The sequence below is a fragment of the Protopterus annectens genome, chromosome 6.part1 (genome assembly GCF_019279795.1).
Source record: "Protopterus annectens isolate FY-2018-M chromosome 6.part1, PAN1.0, whole genome shotgun sequence".
Classification (NCBI taxonomy): Eukaryota; Metazoa; Chordata; order Ceratodontiformes; family Protopteridae; genus Protopterus; species Protopterus annectens.
Window position 1 is genome coordinate 95,314,097 of NC_056738.1, and position 14,859 is coordinate 95,328,955.

Sequence of the window (14,859 nt, forward strand, 5' to 3'; positions counted from 1 at the left end):
ACTACTGGGAACCGCAAGGCTTAATATACAGTATACAAATAAACTGGATTCAATGGAATTCTGCAAACCCATAAAGGAAAAGCCTTGAAAGGTAAAAATATAAAGCTTTTTATCAACAAGATTTAAGAAACTTACACAATTGCAATGTAAAAATTACATTATCCGAGTCTTTTACATTGCAATTGTGTTCTTTTGGCTTTTCCCGGTAAGGGGTCGTCACAGCAGAACTCCGGTCTGCTAATGATTGGCAGTAGATTTTTTTTATATACGAAATGCTGAGGTGCCAGCTCGACGCCCAACCTTCAACGAAGGCATGCCTATGACGCATGTCTGACGCTACCCAACCGTGGGAAGGACATGCAGACTCCAACAGGAGTTCTCCTGCCGACTCGGCTTGGCTTGGGAGTGCCTTCTGTGTGGAGTCTGCATGTCCTCCCTGCGGTTGGGTAGCGTTCGAAAGACATGCGTATGTAAATGGGCGTGCCTTCGTTGAAGGTTGGGCATTGAGCTGGCACCTCGGCATTTCGTAAAAAAAATCTACTGCCAATCATTAGCTGACCGAAGTTCCGCTGTGGTGACCCCTTACCGGGAAAAAGCCGAAAGAACACAATTGCAATGTAAAAGGCTCTGATAATGTAATTTTATATGTTAAAATGGAAGTTTATACACTGCAAAAAGTACAGTTGTGTACACTTACCATAAATGTAGATGTTCGAGTGTATTCACTGTTGCGGTCATCACATTTGGGTTATCTGCCTACAGATAGCCCTCAGCTGGCCTGAATACCAGAGTCTTGGGATTTCTCCGTCAGATGCTGTCGCTTCTTCCATGATGTCAGGTCGTCAGGGGTATAAAACATGCAGCCGATGCCATTGCATCAGTTTTTCTTGCCCCAGATGTCAGGTGCCCCCAAAATAGGAAGCAATTATATAGTGTGGAACACCCCCAGCAAAAAGCAAATACACATAGTATACGATATGCCAAACCAAAAAGGATAGGTGAAAGCAAAGACAGTCAGGGGGCTTGAGGGCAACCAGGACTGCAACAGTGACCACACTCGAACAATCTACATTTATAGTAAGTTCACACAACTGTACTATGTTCTTTGTGTTTCACTGTTGCAGTCATCACATTTGGGTTGATTCCCAAAGCTAAGGAAGGGTGGAGGTAGATTAAGAAGCATTAGGCTTGGCAATCAGGCCCTGTAAGACTGCTGTGGCAAATCCAGCTCTGGATTTAGAAAAGATAGGCAAGTGGTAATGCTTGGTGAAAGTGTGTACAGAGCTCCAGGTTGCAGCTTCCAGGATGTCCCTGGTAGGGACTCCTCTGGGAAATGCAGTAGAGGTAGATGTAGCCCTAGAGGAATGTGTTCTTATCCCCTGTGGGGTAGGTTTTCCATTGTGCCTGTAGGAGAAATGGATGCAGTGTGCTATCCATTTAGATATGGTTTGCTTTGAAATGGCCTTCCCCTCTGCCCCTGCAGCAAAGCTGACTAGCAGCTGGTCAGATTTTCTGAGAGGCTTAGTCCTGTCCAAATAGAATCTAAGCTGTATGCGCACGTCTAGAGAATGCAGTATCTTTTCCCCTTTATTTTGAGGATTAGGGAAAAAGTAGGCAAATGAGTGGATTGGTTTAAAGCCACACTAGACACCACTTTGGGCATAAAAGATGGGTTAGTCGTGAGGGAAACACTGTCTGCATGGAAGATATTGAAGGGTTCCATTGCCATGAGGGCCTGCAGTTCAGACACTCTTCTTTCTGAAGTGATGGCTAGAAGTAAAGCTGTTTTCCGTGAGAGGAATTTCAACTCTGCTGTACCAGTCGGTTCAAAGGGGGGAAGTGTATGTTTTTCCAATACAAAGTTAAGGTCCCAGGCTGGAGTGGGAGCTCTCCTGGGGGGTCTTACATTTTTGGCCCCTCTAAGGAACTGTTTTACCAGAGGATGAGAGAAGAGGGGTGGCTCAGTATTATAATGAACTGAGATGGCAGAAGCATGAATCTTAATTGAAGAGAAGATAGGCCCTTTTGGAACATTTCTGTTAAGTAATCTAGTATATGAGGTAAGCTGGGCACAGTTTTGCCCATCCCTTGAAACTGGCTCCAGGAACAGTATCTTTTCCACTTTTCTGAATAGGATTTTCTAGTACCAGGCCTCCTTGCCTCAAGAATGACATCCAACACCTGCTTACTGAGGGTTGCTAGAGGTGAGTTCAGGGGATACGTCAGGCTGCAAGGTTCAGGGTCTGAAGCTGAGGGTGCAGAATTTGGCCCTCCTGCTGGGACAGCAGGGAAGGGGTCTGAGGCAGGTGCCATGGTTGTAGTACTGTCAGACTGCGCAAAAGAGGATACCAGTGCTGGTGTGGCCAGTCTGGTGCAGTCAGGATTGTCCTTGGCTTGTCCTGTTTGATCTATAGTAGAACCTTCGAGAGGAGAGGCAGAGGAGGAAAGGCATAGACTTGAGAGGCTTTCCCAGGAAAAGGACAGGGCATCCACCTTCCAAGCTTGGCTGTGGGGAGTTCTGGTGCAGTATTTGTTCAATTGATAGTTCTGAAGGGAAGCAAGCAGGTCCACTTCTGGTGTCCCCCATCTGTTCCCCAAAAGCTTGAATATTTTGGGTTCCAGTTTCCATTCATATGGGTCCATGAGATTTCTGCTTAAATCGTCTGCCAGTGAATTTAGTTTGCTTGGCAGGAATTGAGCTTGTAGGTGCACTTGGTTGCTCAAGGCTGTGTTCCACAGAGCCATGGCTAGTCTGCAGAGTGGGTAGGAATGTGTTCCCTCCTGCTTGTGTATGTACCACATAACTATGGTGTTGTCTGTCTTTACCAGTAGTTGTCCTGGAAGAATAAGGCCTTTGAAGGCTGTCAGAGCATTCTGTACAGCTAACATTTATTTTTGATTGATATGCAGGTGTATCTGCTTTTGGTTCCATTTGCACTGAATGCACTGCCCTGCCGTGTGAGTCCCCATGCATAGTCTGATGCATCTGTTGTTAGGGTTTGGGTGGCAGGGGTAGAGTGAAAGAGAGTCCCTTGTTGTGGTTGAATGCCTCTGCCCACCAAAGGAACTTCCCTTAGACACGGAATGATAGGAATTATTGTTTCCAGGTCCTGAGAATGTTGACACCATAGACTTTTTAGATACCATTGAAGTTTCCTCATATGCAGTCTTGCATATGGAATTAACAGAATGCAAGAGGCCATGAACCCCAGAGCTTGCAGTATTTTCCTTGCAGATAGCTAGGTTTTTGTGGCCAGTAGGTTGAAGTAAGTTGTCAAATAAATTTGTTTCTCTGGAGTGAGGAATGCCATCTGGGAAGTTGTGTTCAAGCTTGCTCCCAGGAATACAATCTGTTGGCAGGGTAATAGTTGTGATTTCTTTTCGTTGATGGTGTACCTCAGTGAAGAAATCTCTTTACAAATGCCAGGTGCTGTAGTAGCAAGTCCTGACTTTATGCCTCAATCAGGCAATCATCCAAGTATGGGTAAATCTGAATACTTATTTGCCTGCAAAAAGCAATGGCTGGAGCTAGGCACTTTGTGAATACCCTGGGCGCAGTAGATAAGCCAAAGGGAAGTGCAGAGAACTGATAGTGTATAGAGCCTGCCCTGAAGCGAAGGTATTTTCTGCAAGATTCCCTTATGGGGATGTGCAGGTAAGCTTCTTTTAAGTCTGGGGTCCAGCCAGGCATCCTTGGCTAGCATAGGAAGCAGCTGTTGGAGAGTTAGCATTTTGAATTTTGGAACCGCCAGAAAGGTGTTGAGAATAGATAAATCCAGGATAGGATGCCAGGAGTTTTCTTTTCTGGGAACCAGAAACAGTCTTGAATGAAAGCCTTGTCCCCTTTGTTCTGCTGGGACAGGTTAAATAGCTTTGATGCTGAGGAGAGAAAGTACTTGCTTTTGGGCCTCCACCCACTGGTTTGGGGGGATGTCTGGCCATCCACCTAGAGTTGGGAGTGAGTGGAAGTGGAATCTGTATCCTAGGGAAACAATATTTAGAACCAATTTGTCTTGGGTAATGTATTCCCAGTTTGTTGCATGCACGGCAAGTTTTCCTCCTAAAGGTGCAAGTACTTGAGCAAGGCTTAGGGGAGTTAAGGATAAGTCATTGTGCAAGTTTTCCATAGGGGGTGGCTTACTACTCCCTGTTTTGGACGTGGGAGCACCCCACTGCTTAGATCTGTGCATAACCTGAGACTGAAGTCTTGGGGGTCTGCTGCCCCTGGGTTTGTACTGATAGGGCCTGGAAGGGACTGGAAAGGACCAGTTCTTTGAAGGCCAATGCCTACTGAATCTAGGTGGTTGTATGTGTAAGAAATCTTTAACAGTTTGCATAGATTTAGCTGTCTCCTCCATCCTTTTGAGAACTTCTGCTTTGTTGCCAAATAGGCGCTCTTGGTTTAAGGGTGCATCCAGTAATTTTGCTTTGACATGATCTGTCAAGTTTTGTTCCTTAAGCCAAGCATGCCTTCTAAGAACAGACTGAGTGACAGCAGCCCTACAAGATGCTTCTACAAAACCACACTGCAAATTATGTTTCCCAACTTGGTCAGCAGAATGCATTAACTCTTGTAAATCTTTGTGTTCTGCACAGTCAGGAATCAACAACATTTTCTGATTAATTAGCCCCATAATATGCTGCTGATACTTTAACATATGACACTGCCAATTTAAAGCCCTAATGGCCAGAGTAGCAGAGGTGTATACCTTCTTACCTCATCTGTCTAAAGCCCTAGAATCCCTGTCAGAAGGCGTAGGATTCTTGGCAGTAGTAGCCTTAATGCCTTTTGTTCCTTGAAGCTCCGGACCCATCCAAGGTAGAGACATCCGCAGGTTCCATAGTTGAAGAAGCATCTCACGGCATACCGGACTTTGAATGGGTCTCAATAGAGGCCTGCAAATCTGTAGAAGCGGGTATCAGTGGCTGCAAAAGTGCCTGAGTACCGGCGGACTGGCGACTAGCTTAACGGTAACATCGTCAGCAGATGTCCTTCAAGAATGCAACTGCAGTCATAACATGTGGGTTGTCCTGCCTCAGGCAGCCCTCGGTCGGCCGGATTCCAAAGTCTGGGTCCGACGTCGGCTGATGTCGCATTTCTCTCCGACGTCAGAGCAGCTGGAGTATATAAGCATCAGCCGACGCCATTTTCTCCAGTCTTTCTTGCCGCGCGGTGCCCGAAGCAGAAGCAGTTCGCAAGTGCCGGTCGGTCAGCTCCTGTATTCTACGATACCGAAGTCATCAAAAAAGCTAAGTACCCCGTTGGGGACCTTTTCTTGCCTCAGCCGATGTCAGAAATTACTGAAAAAGTTAACAATTGTCTTTTTTGTGGTAAACAAATACCTCATAAGGATTTCCACTCTTACTGCCTCCCTTGCCTGGGCCCAGACCACAATGTCTCGGCCTGTGTAGCCTGTGCTCGCTTCAACAAGCGCACTCTCAGGCGCCGGGCGGAGTTCGCTGAAGATTTTTTCGGCGATAAATTTGCTTACACCATGCCGTCGGATCTTCCGACATCGCAAACTCCCAAAAAGCGAAAAGACCGGGACCGACATCCTCGGCCCGTGTCTACCACCGACTCCACGCCAAAACCTACCACGAGTGCTCCGGTTCCCTCTGAGACGGTCTCTCCACCGCTCTGAACCGAAGACACCGCATTACCGACGACTCCGATTCCAGACATTACTCCGCCAGTTATAGATTTTCCTCCGGATACCGAAACCGAGGAAATGCCCGAGACCATTGCTGTAGACAAGGTCACTCCTGCACATGGAGCTGCCAGGCCTCCTATGGCCATGTCTATTAAGGTCTACACTAGGGCTAAGGCAGCCAGCAAAACAAAGCATATTACTTCTAAATCTTTATCTCAGCCGACTCCAGAGACACAAATTATGTCCATGGCTGCTGATTTAATTTCCATGATTAGAGGTTCACAGACCCACCCTGAGAGAGCATCCCAGCCTCCTCCTGATAAAAGGCCCTGGGTTGAACCCTCTGACCCTATTCCTTCAGATGAAGACTCTGAGGGCTCTGTCCACTCTGATAGCCAGGAAGAGCTCTTCCAGACCTATGAGGACTCGGATGCAGAAGACTCCATACCTTCGGCCTCCCCTCCTGAGGATATTTCTTTTGGGGAAGTTCTGCACACCATGAGGGAACATTTCAAGTGGCAGGGCCAGGAATATTCTGATTCCAGGAAACGCCTTAGGACTTTCCTTAAGAAGCCTCAGCACAGGCCCCTAGCAATTCCTCCTGTACTTGATGTTCTGGATGATTTGTATTCTGATTCTAGTGCTACCCTGATACTCTCCCTCCTGCTCCAGCCAAGCCAGACAGGTATTACAGGGTTCCAGAAACTCATTCCCATTTATTCAGGGCCCATACTGTTGATTTGGAAACTATTTCACAGGGGCCTAAAGGAGTTTCAGCCTCCACCTCAAAAAATCCTTTGCCCTCCAACAGGGAAGCAAGGTCATTAGAGAGATGGGGTAAAAGGTTTACACATCCACTACCTTATCTATGAGAGCTTTAAATTGCCTTTTTCATATGTTCCAATATCAGGATTATCTCTTAGAAGATTTACAAAAAACATTAGCTTCTCCTGATCCTTTAGACAGGAAGACTTTGCAGGAAGCTGTACATAACACTCAGCAAGTAAGCAATCACTTCCTGCAGTGTGGATATGATGCACTGGAAGCTTCATGTAGGGCAGCTATGACAGGGGCAGTGATGCGTAGACATGCTTGGTTAAAAGATCAACCTCTACCAGATCATGTAAAAGCAAAACTTCTGGATGCACCTTTGGAGAAGAACAAGCTTTTGGTGCAAATGCTAAGGATGTGTTAAAGACCATCGAAGAAAAAGCAAAATCAGTTCAAACTGTAAAGGATTTCCTCCAGGTTCAACCCCCCAGATTCAGTAGGAATTGGCCTTCAAAAAACTGCTCCTTTCCTAATCCAGAAAAGTTTCAAAGGGGTAAGAACAGACGTGGCCGAGGAAGAGGCCAATACAGAGGCCCTTACAGGGGACGTCAATGGCAGCCAGGGAACCAAAGAAGTGACGCAGGGGTTTCTCCTGCCCAACAACCACAATCTCAATGACTTTCCTCTACTACCGCCTACCAGGGAACAACTAGAAGCACCCTTGGGCGGGAAATTGTCTCTGTTTGCAGAAAACTGGCACAGACTGACAAAGGACAAATGGATTTTGGACATTATAGACCGAGGGTACAGGTTTCATTTTCATACCTTACCAAGAAAACAAGGCATGCCAAATCTACCACAACATCAAAGGGCAAAGGCTATCAAGCAAATCACTCTGCTAACTCGAATGAAAGCAATAGAAAGAGTTCCACAACAAGAACAAGAACAGGGGTTTTACTCAAGACTGTTCCTTGTTCCAAGAAAAGAAGCTCAATGGAGACCAATACTGGACTTGTCCGCATTAAACACCTTTCTCATAGTACCAAAGTTCAAAATGCTGACTCTACAGCAACTCCTTCCCATGCTGGGCAAGGAGGCGTGGCTGATTACTCTGGACCTCAAGGAGGCATACCTGCATGTCCCTATCAGACACAGCTGCAGAAGATACCTCAGATTTCTTGCAGGGCCAGAGCATTATCAATTCTCAGCATTGCCATTTGGCTTATCTACTGCGCCAGAGTGTTTACAAAATGCCTGGCTTCAGTAATTGCTCATTGCAGGCTCCAGGGTATACAAATTTACCCGTACCTGGACGACTGCCTCATACAAGCGGACGACAAATTGATGTTGACAAAAAATCTGGAATATGTCATACGATTACTTCAAGCTCTGGGATACACAGTCAACTTCCAAAAGTCCAGACTGCAGCCATCCCAGCAAATAATCTTCTTAGGAGCCAAACTAGACACAGCCTCTCAGATGGCTTACCTGACAGAAGACAAGCAAGAGAAGTTAACTCACTCACCCAGATGACTGCAAGGAGATTCCTACAGGCCCTGGGTTACATGGCATCCTGCATTCTACTGGTTCCATTAGCAAAACTACACATGAGAAAGCTTCAATGGTACCTAAAAAGCGTTTGGTCTCAGTACAGCAACAACTTGGAGACAATAATACCACTCATTCCATGCTTACAAAAGGAATTCCTATGGTGGGCTTCGGTGAGCCAGGAAAACACAGGTATGTCATTCAAAAAACCACAGATAACACAGACCATGACTACAGACGCCTCAGACCTCGGATGGGGGGCGCACATGGAAGGCAGGTGTATTCAAGGACAATGGTCTCCAAAGGAAACACATCTGCATATAAACCAAAAGGAAATGCTGGCAGTAATGCATGCTATCGAGGCTTTTCAAAACCAACTCCAGCAAGGTCACTTAATGATACGGACAGACAACACCACTGTGATGTGATACATAAACAAGCAGGGGGGCACCCACTCTTACCCCCTTTGCAGACTGACAATGCAGCTTTGGGAGAAATCTCTGAGTCTAAACATCCAGTTACAATCACAGTTTGTTCCAGGAAAAGACAATGTGTTGGCGGACAGCCTAAGCAGGAATTTCACAGATCCACACGAGTGGAGGTTACATCCAAAGGCTTTCAGACAACTCAATTCAACATGGGGCAAGCCAGAAGTGGACCTATTTGCCTCTCACCTCAATCATCTCCTACCAGAATTTTGCACAAGGACATACCATCCAAAGGCTTGGAAAATAGATGCTCTTTCATTCAACTGGAACTCCCTAGCAATATATGCATTCCCACCTCTGCCACTGATGACTTCAGTATTACTAAAGATCAAAGCAGAGAAGCCCAAGGGAATCATAATAGCTCCGGATTGGCCAAGACAACACTGGTACCCACTACTACGGAGCATATGTCACACCAGGAGGTGGGCCCTCCCTCAGTGGCCTCTACTTTTGACTCAACACAATTTCGAAATGCTGCATCCAAACCTTCAGACATTGCAGCTAACAGCCTGGGAGATCCCATAAATAACTTCAACTTATCTCTCTCCAAGGAAGTTCAGCGGATACTAACAGAGGCTCGAAGACCGTCCACCAGAAAGGTCTACCTAGCAAAGTGGAAAAGATTCTGCAATTGGAATACCAGCAAAGGGCATGATGCATCATTACTGAACATCCCACTTATCTTGGAATATTTGGCAGACATGTTACAGAGTGGCCTCTCATATTCTTCAATAAAGATACATGCATCTGCTATTTCAGCTAAATACAACACTGATCCTCCTGTTTTTTCTCATCCCTTACTAAGACAATTCCTCAGGGGAATCAAGAACATTAAGCCACCAAGAAAGGCCCCAGTGCCAGCCTGGGACCTCAATTTTGTCTTAGAAAAACTGACTCTACCTCCTTTTGAGCCAGCAGCTTCAGTTGACTTGCAATTTCTCTCATGGAAAACAGCCTTCCTGTTGGCAATTACCTCAGCAAGAAGGGTTTCGGAACTACAGGCCCTAATGGCAATACCACCCTTTATTATTTTCCACAGAGACAGGGTTTCTTTAAGGACCAACCCTACCTTTATGCCAAAGGTGGTATCTAGGGTTTCTCTAAATCAAGCCATTCATCTGCCTGCTTTCTTCCCCAATCCTGAGAATAAAGGGGAAAGGCTTTTGCATACCTTGGACATTCATAGACAACTTCGATACTACCTGGACAGAACCAAGGCCAGTAGGAAGTCTGAACAGCTTTTTGTAGCTTACGCCCCTGCAGTCCAAGGAAAAGCAATTTCAAAACAGACTATTTCTAAATGGATTGGGCATTGCATCAGATTCTGTTATTCCTTTCATGGAAAGACTGTTCCAGCCTATGTCAGACCACATTCCACCAGAGCTACAGCCACCTCTACAGCATTTTTAAGAGGGGTGCCTACAAAGGACATTCTAGAAGCTGCTACATGGAGCTCCGTGCATACATTCTCAAAACACTACAATCTCCCCCTATATTCCAGATCCAGAGCAGGCTTTGCTGCGGCAGTCCTGCAGGGTTTGATTGCCACACCATCTCTTTCCTAGAGCATACCTCCTCCCCCAGCTAAGCTATGGTATTCTACCCACGTGTTATGACTGCAGTTGCATTCTTGAAGGACATAGTACAGTTTTGTACCTACCATAAATGTAGATGTCCGATAGACATGCAACTGCAGTCGGGTTTTCCCTCCCTCCATACCCCTCTATGCTTAGGGTCCACTTCTATCCCCCTCACTCTTAGCTGGGGATATCTGTTATGGTGTATTTGTTTTATTGCTCATGTAATTGTTTGGAATCCTGTTTTTGTCTTCCAATTTGGTTACAGCCTTCCTTGGAGGGCACCTGGCATCTGGGGCAAGAAACACTGAAGAAAATGGCGTCGGCTGATGCTTATATACTCCAGCCGCTCTGACGTCGGAGAGAAATGCGACATCAGCCGACGTCGGACCCAGACTTTGGAATCCGGCCGACCGAGGGCTGCCTGAGGCAGGACAACCCACATGTTATGACTGCAGTTGCATGTCTATCGGACATCTACATTTATGGTAGGTACAAAACTGTACTTTTAGGACCTGTGCGGTCTGTCTCTGTCTTTATCCTTACATTTTTTCGGAAGATCGGTAGTCAGTTGGCTTACCGACACCATTTCGGAGTACGGACATCGAGAGCAAAAGTATTTAGCTACAAAAATTTCCCGACGATGGATAGTTCAGGCGTTGAACAAGGCAACCAAAAGTGAGGGACGTTGTGGTCTGGGCCTAAACAGGTGACGCAGTAAGAATGAAAATCTCTATGAGGTATTTGCTTTCCACAGGCAAGACAATAATTAATTTTTTCTGACATCGGTTAGAGCAAGAAAAAAGGATCCACAATGGGGTACTTATCTTTTAGAAGACTTTAGGTCTGAAACTTGCAAATGAAAATTTCATGAGTCTGCCAACTGGCACTTGCGAACGGCTTCGGGCACCGCACGGCAAGAAAGACTGATGTAATGGCATCGGCTGCATGTTTTATACCCCTGACAACCTGACGTCATGGAAGAAGTGACAGCATCCGACGCAGAAATCCCAAGACTCTAGTATTCAGTTCAGCTTAGGGGTACCTGCAGGCAGATAACCCGAATGTGATGAGTGCAACAGTGAAACACGAAGAACATCCTCTAGATACTGCAAAAATGTGAACTGACAAGGAAAGCATGACTGTTTTACCATCGGACTCTACCTGAAGGATAGGATTGTCTTGAATTTAACAAGGAAATGAAAGACTTTATTTTAAATCTATTTTATTTTCTTTCTTGTCTGTAAGCAAGGTTGGTAAAGCTTTATAGGCTTAAGCAAAGTTAAGAAGCAGTCCTAAGCAGTGTCAGTTTCATTTAAATTCAGCATGATGATTTAAAATTTTCTTAAAATAACTGTTAACTGGATGGTTTACATATTTTGTATATATGTTGTCTCAAAATTGTTGCTGTATTAACAAGTAAGACTGACAAATTTAACATAATCACATGCAGCCTATAACTAATCTGGGTATTAAACATTTTAGAAACAGCAGGAAGGAACATAATAAAAATAATCATAAAAGGGGTAATAAACTTAACAAAGACACTTCTCCAGACCATCCTTAAGTGAAGCTAATCATTAAAACTGTAATTAATGTAAACAAAATGCAGGTATTACAAACTGTATACTCTATATATAATGATGTTTGAACACAAAGGTTAGATAATAATATTACTAGACACAAATATAAACTACAAGTCTGTAAGAGAAATGATAATCACAAAATAATATGGTTTGAATCAAGTTCATGCCCTTCTGGTCCTACTTTAAATAGGCTCAAACACGTGGGTAGTTATAACTTTTCTTACCTTAACTGTGGTTAAAAAGTTTAGATACTTATGTAAATGGTCAAAATACTCTATAATCAAAACTGAGAGCACTATTTAACCTCTCAAAAAACCACAAACATTTCAAAACCAGGAATACTCACTCTTATGTAATAACTTGTAACAGAATTTCTTCGTGTTTCACTGTTGCAGTCCTAACATATGGGTTATCCGGCTCCCGGTAGCCCTCAGTCGGCCCAAATACCAGAGTCCTTGGTATGTGCTGTCGGCTGCCGTCGGCTGTAAAACTGATATCAGAACGTCAGGTATAAAGGGAGGCAGCTGACGCCATTTCCCCAGTCTTTCTTGCCACGGAGTCCGAAGCAGATGCAATTCGCACTAGTGCCGGTCAGCCGTTTACCTTCTTTTTGCATTCCGACTACCAAGTTGAAGATGCCATCAGATAAGTACCCTATTGGGGACCCTCTTTTCTTGCTTTAACGAATGTCAGAGATAAACTTAATAACTGTCTTGCCTGTGGAAAACAGATTCCGCACCATGATTTTCATTCCTGTTGTATAACTTGTTTGGGCCTTCAGCATGATGTCCCTAATTGCGAACTCTGTGCTTCCTTCAACCCGCGTACCATATGCCGTAGAGCTAAGATTTTGTATAAGCATTTCAGAGTCTGGCCTAAGTTCGTCAGTATGGTGTCTTCTGGTCTCCCGACTTCAGATGTGCCTAGGAAACGCAAGGACAAGGACCGTGACAGGCCTAGGGTTAAGTCTGCTGACGACGCACCGGTGAAATTGGTCGTCAGCCCAGCGGTAGTCAGTGAGGCGCTTTCGCAGCCTCTGCAGTCCACAGATTTTCAGCCTCTGCCGAGACCTGGAGTCCTCCATGTTGCAGGCTGCTATTTCGTCTTCAGACCCTCCGCCTGTCACCGCTTCAGATGGGTTTGGAGCCACTATGCAGGCACCGGCTTCTGACGCCTCTTCTCTTCGACATGTTACCAGAGCCAGACCGACTGCCTTAATTTAGACTTCTGCAGATGTTCTTCGTGTTTCACTGTTGCAGTCATCACATTTGGGTTATCTGCTTGCAGTAGCCCTCAGTCGGCCTGATTATCAAAGTCTTGGGTCCTGCGTCAGTTGCTGTCTCATCTTCCGTGACATCAGGTAGTCAGGGGTATAAAGTATGCAGCCGACACCATTACATCAGTCTTTCTTGCTCTGCGGTGCCCGAAGCAGAAGCAGTTCGCAAGTGGCGGTCGTCCGACTCCTGAAATTTTCGTTTTTGAGTTTCAGAACCGAAGTCTTCAACTAAAGCTAAGTACCCCGTTGGGGAAACTTTTTCTTGCTCTAAACCGATGTCAGTAAAAGTCAATAATTGTATTTTTAGTGGAAAGCAAATACCTCATAAAGACTCATTTGTACTGTATTCCTTGCCTAGGCCCTGACCACGACGTACCTCGCTGTCGGTTTTGTGCCGTATTTAAACAATGAACTATTCGTCATTGGTATATTTATGCTTCTAAATATTTTGGTACTCGGTTCAGTTATCCAGATATGTCTTCAGTAAGCAGTCCGACTACTGACATTCTGAAAAAATGCAAAGATAAAGACAGACAGGTCGCCTAGGACCAAAGCTGCTGACGACGCTTCTCCTAAGCTAGTTGCCAGTTCGCCGGTACTCAGAGAGGTGCTTTCGCAGCCCCTGATACCCACTACTTCAGATTCGCAGGCCTCTACTGAGACCCATTAGGAGTCCGGTATGCCGCGACATGCTTCAACTGTGGAACCTGCGGATGTCTACTTTGGATGGGTCCGGAGCCGCTGTGCAGGCACCGGCTTCTGAGGGTGTATTCAGGCCTACTGACTTGCATATTAAACTGATGCCATCTTCTTCTTCAAGGCCTAAAACTCGTACCATGCCTAAAAAACTGATGCCCAGACCACATGGTCAGACCTCTATGCCTAAAAATCAAATGATAAGAAAGGCTGAAGATCTTATTACTTTAATCAGGGGAAGCCAACTTTCCCCTTCTAAGAGACCTAGGACTGAATTTGCCTATGATACTTCTGATCAGGATTCTGAAATTTCTGATGTTCATCATGTGACACTGCTGCAGTCATTACACTTGGGTTATCCTGCCGTCAGGCGGTTCCCCAGCCGGCCTGAGTTCCAAAGTCTTGGTCCGGCGTCAGTTGCTGTTGCCTCCTCCCTGATGTCAGTGCGACAGGGGTATTTAAGATGCAGCCGACGCCATTTTCTTCAGTCTTTCTTGCCGCGCAGTGCCCGAAGCAAAAGCAGTTCGCAAGTGCCGGTCGGCCTACTCCTGAGAGTTTCATTCCGTATCCAAAACCGAAGTCTTCTACAAAGCTAAGTACCCCGTTGGGGAAACGTTTTCTTGCCTCAGACCGATGTCAGTAAAAGTTAATAACTGTATTTCTTGTGGGAAGCAAATACCTCATAAGGATTTCCATTCTTATTGTATCCCATGCCTGGGCCCAGACCACGACATTACTGGATGTCGGTTTTGTGCTAGGTTTAATAAGCGCACTATTAAATGTCGGTTTGACTTTGCCTGACATTACTTTGGCAGAAAATTTAATTATACCATGCCGTCGGAACTTCAGACTACCGGTATTCATAAAAAGCGCAAAGACAAGGACAGGCATCCGAGGCCTAAAACTGACGACAAAGCCTCTTCTAGGCCAGTCTCCGGTTCTCCGGTTTTCAGTGAGGTGCCTTCAAAAGTCCCTGACGACCGCTTCTGCAGAACCACAGGCCACCCCCGACCCCCACATGGAGATGGCTGGGCCTTCAGACGCACTAGTTTTTCAGCAGACCGAAACCGATCCTGCAGAGGGATCTGGAGTACCTGAGCTATCCGCAGCTTCAGAGGGTGTCTTCAGACCTACTCAGCTAAGCATTAAACCCTCTTCTAAGACAAAGCCTCCTTTAAAAACTAAGAAACAAGTACAGCATTCTCCAGTACAGGCCTCCATGCCTAAGAAACAAATGCTCAAAATGGCCTAAGACCTAATCACTCT

The 14,859-nt window shown here is 45.6% G+C and overlaps 1 protein-coding gene across 4 annotated transcripts in view; it reads left to right on the forward strand.

Moving 5' to 3' along the window:
- The window catches only part of DYNC1I2 (dynein cytoplasmic 1 intermediate chain 2), a 1,851,236-nt gene that overhangs the window by 1,587,780 nt on the left and 248,597 nt on the right, over positions 1-14,859 (forward strand). The window lies entirely within an intron of this gene.